This window comes from Raphanus sativus, chromosome 6 (assembly GCF_000801105.2).
Source record: "Raphanus sativus cultivar WK10039 chromosome 6, ASM80110v3, whole genome shotgun sequence".
Lineage (NCBI taxonomy): Eukaryota > Viridiplantae > Streptophyta > Magnoliopsida > Brassicales > Brassicaceae > Raphanus > Raphanus sativus.
In genome coordinates this window covers 29,512,430-29,516,560 of record NC_079516.1, presented here as the reverse complement: position 1 = coordinate 29,516,560, position 4,131 = coordinate 29,512,430, and the positions used below count along the sequence as shown (strand labels likewise).

The following is a 4,131-nucleotide window of genomic DNA, read 5'->3' as shown; positions in this document are numbered from 1 at the left end:
AGAATGAAAACCGCCTTTCAAGATCTTGATATCTTCGAAGTAACTTGCAAAAGTTGGACATTCTTCTGGTTCCGAAACCATCTTCATCAATTGAGAACAATCTGTTGCAGATGTGACCTGATACTGGCGTAAATTCTTTATACATTCCATTGCCCAAATAAACACCTTTATTTCCGAGTTTAGGGGTGAAAGAATACCACAATCTCTTCGGGGACATCTATTAATATTGGAACAACATAGAGAAGATTAGCATGATCCCTGCGAAAAATAGTTACTATTGTTAAAAAATATATCAATTGGCAAATATCCTATATAACATATTATTTAATAGAGAAAGAATGCTATGAGAGTATGGTCCTTTGGTCGCTATTTATTGGAAAGTACGCTGTCCACTTTAGATAAAAAAAATTATGACAACTAGTGTTAGGATGTATAACAGTTAAGAAAAAAATGAGAGCAAGAGTAATACAAGGGGATACAATTTTCACACGATGTGGAACACCTGAGGATCAATAAATCATGTCTTTTTGAATGTCCACCGGCAGTTCAGGGTTGGATACTTTCACGAATCCTATCGAATCCATACATATTTCCACTCAGTCACTATTCGCAAACATAGATCATTTATTTTGGAGCGTTTTCCCGAAACTGGAAGATCATCAATTTACATGGATCTTATGGTACTTATGGAAAGGAATGAACAATAAAGTTTTTTTATCAATTTGATCTTGATCCTAAAGATACTCTCAAATTGGCAGAAACATAGTAGTTACTTTGGTATGAGGCACATGTTTCAGGTACCCAGAGGATTGATCAAACTAGATTGCCAGTAGAAGCAACAATACCGCCTATACCAGGTAAATTTTGTTTTACGTATGGATCATGGGAAAACCAAGAAACTACTTGGGAGAAGGATGGTATAGCAAACGAGCAGGATTTGATGGTTTAATGGGAGCGAGAAATACAAGAGCTAGTCAGTCACCACTCCACTCGAAGATAGAGGCTCTCATGGGTAATGGAATGTATAGCCCTGTTCGTTCTTCTGACGCAGCGTCACAGGCTGCGACCAAAAATTAACGAACAAATGGGAGAAATTTTAACTGTCCGTTGTTATATAGTTGTCGCCGGCGTCTGTCATTACTCATCTTTTCCGTACTTTTCTTGCCGCTGCAAATAACAGCGTCTCCCGCTCATCCGTTGAGGTGTCGCCGGCGTCCAATGATTTCACCTTCTAATTCTCTAATTTGATTGGTTGCTGAGCTGTCAATTAACTTCCTTTACATTTTTTTGATCGCAAGTGGTTGACACTGCGTTCACCGAACGAACAGGGCTAGCTTATGAGGAATTTAAGACATTTTAAAGTTATATTTGAAACGAATTATTCTCAGTAGGTGAAGATGGTTTCGGAACCAGAAGAATGACCAGCCTTTGTAAGTTATTTGGAAGATATAAAGATCCTGAAGAGAAGTTTTCACAGCTCAAAGCTCATTCATATACCACTTACGCAGAATTCAAGGACGGATAGTCTCGCACGTAATGCAAGGAAGCAACCATCGTTTGTTGTCCATATGAATGCTAGGGGTGTCAAAATGAGTTATAGCTCATGATTTGGCTTAGCTCAGCTTGATTTTCATGAGCATGATCTCTATTTTTTAGGCTCATTTAATAAATGAGCTTAATGATCGAGCTTAAATTAGATTACGAGTTATATGAACGATCTTTAATGAACATTAGCTAACTCATGAGCTTGGTAGTTTTTATACTTTGTATATATATGGATGACTTCTATTTTTCTTATGCAAAAAATAGTTTCTATATTAATCATATTTATTTTACTAAAATGTAAAACCAAAAGTATATATATATATATATATTTATTTATATAAAGGAATATTGATATCAATCCTCATATTATATTTACATAAAAAAAATATATATATATATATATATATATATATATATTTTATGATTTGTATAGATGGAGAGTTTGAAGATGAATCATTACAAGACTCTTATGTGGAATATATTTTTAGATCACTAATTTAGCTTTTATTTTATATATTATTAGGTCTTGATTTTATTTAGTATTATTGTTTTTTAAGTTTTAAAACAATATTATAAAAATTTATTATATATTTTATTTTTTAATTATTTTTATAGTTTTTAATTTTAATATTTTATCACGAGTTATTTCATTTAACTCATGATCTATATGATCTGAGTTTGAGTTTGCATATTGAAGCTCATATAATAAATGGATTGAACTAAGCTAACTCATGAAAGATCCGAGCTCACTATGAGCTGAGCTAAGCTGAGTTGAGCGAGCTAACTCATTTTGACACCCCTAATGAATGCGGAGCTACCACGTATGAGTCTGTTTAAGTTGATAGACAAAATATTATTGTTTTGTATCCAACCACAATATGAGCAATCAACAAATTACACACACATTAAAAATTGTCGATCACAAATATTATATATTACAAATCAAACGAATACCCATATGAATGTATTTTTGTGCAATCATTACATTTTGTGTTATAAAGAATTTATATGTATATTTTCTCAAAATACACCCGTGCGGGTGCACGGGTCAAGCTCTAGTTATAGTTATGCATTGAAACAAAATCCACTTCTATAATATAGTTGATCTATCTTATAAAATATATAGAGTTAAAACTATAAATGTTTTATGCAACGATGATTTATCTCACTTTCTATTTAATGATGCAAAAGGAGAAAGCCAAACATGATTCACAGTAAATGAACTAACTACTAATTTTATCAAAATACCAATAGCAACATCTTAAGCCTTATGCTTAGAGAATATATGTTTGGAAATTGGAACTTTACGTCTATTTTTAGTAGATGTGGATGTATGTGCCTAGATAACACAAGACGGATACACTTATGGGGACAAGAAACTAAAGACAAAGAGAATCCGCATTTCATACGGAGTTGGAAGTGCTACGCTGGACAATGGAAAGTATGTTGAATCATTCGACATGTCAGCAATTTAGGACTGACTGGAAAAACTTGACAACAATGTTAGGGGAACCTCGTGCATTGCCGAATTTCTTGACATATGTGGAGGAGATACAAGAACTGAAGAGAAGATTTCAAGATTTCATTATATGCTATACTCCTCAGGAACAAAATTGGAATTACCAATTTCTTAACTATAGTCACTCCATCATTTCATAAGACCATTTGTTTGTTGGTTGTTCTATTATGTATGGTTATCCAGATCATCTCAAATTGGAGTAATAGAATGATCTTTTGACCAAAAAAAAACTTATCATCTAGTGATCTCAATATTTTCCGTGCTTGAAAGATTAATTAAATTATATTTATATTTTTTGTGTGTATATCTACTTAAATTTGATTTTACAACTAAAAATTAATGGTTTAAGTTATTTAAATATATTTATCATTTTCTAATTCTTTTTCTTATGTAATATATAACTATATCATATTTTTATATTTTTTTAAAATTGTGTTAGTACTAGTTATTAATTATATTTTGGTAATAACTACATATTTAATTAACTATTTAAAAACATATTGTGAAGAAGAATTTATCTCTCCTCTTCATTTCTCCAACCTCTCTCTACTAGAACTCTGGCAATTGACTTTGATTTTGGTGGCCGGTTGGCTTACGCCGCCTGTTATCTACTCTTTCCTTTTGTTTTTCGTATATATATATATATATATATATATTTGATCTCTGGATCGAATTTGTTTCGGGCTATTGTTTCTTCTCTAGAGGATTCTAACGTGTTTTCAATCCGAAATTTGAAGCTGTTGGTTTCAGTCTCTTTTTATCTCTTCAATTTTGGATTGAGTAATAATAAAAGCTTCAACTGAGTCTGGTGTCTTTGTTATGGGTTCTCGTTTGCGTGTTAATTGAACTCCGATTAGCTTGCATTGAATATTTTCATCAAAGGATATCACTACAACAAATATAAGCATTGATAGCAGACGATTAGCGCTATGTTAGTATTTTTATAGCGTTTTTATAAATGCTATTACAGCCGACGCTATAATAGGATGGCAAGATATGATAGCGTTTTTACCAGGCGCTATAATAGGGTAACATATAATAGCATATTCCTAATGCTGTTTTATAAT

At 32.1% G+C, this 4,131-nt stretch overlaps 1 non-coding gene across 1 annotated transcript; it reads left to right on the top strand.

The window, feature by feature from the left end:
- Positions 1–201: 201 nt before the first annotated feature.
- Positions 202–302, top strand: LOC130497152 (U6 spliceosomal RNA). The gene has a single exon (XR_008936163.1). It is a non-coding gene; the product is annotated as a U6 spliceosomal RNA (small nuclear RNA).
- The last annotated feature ends 3,829 nt before the right edge of the window (positions 303–4,131 follow it).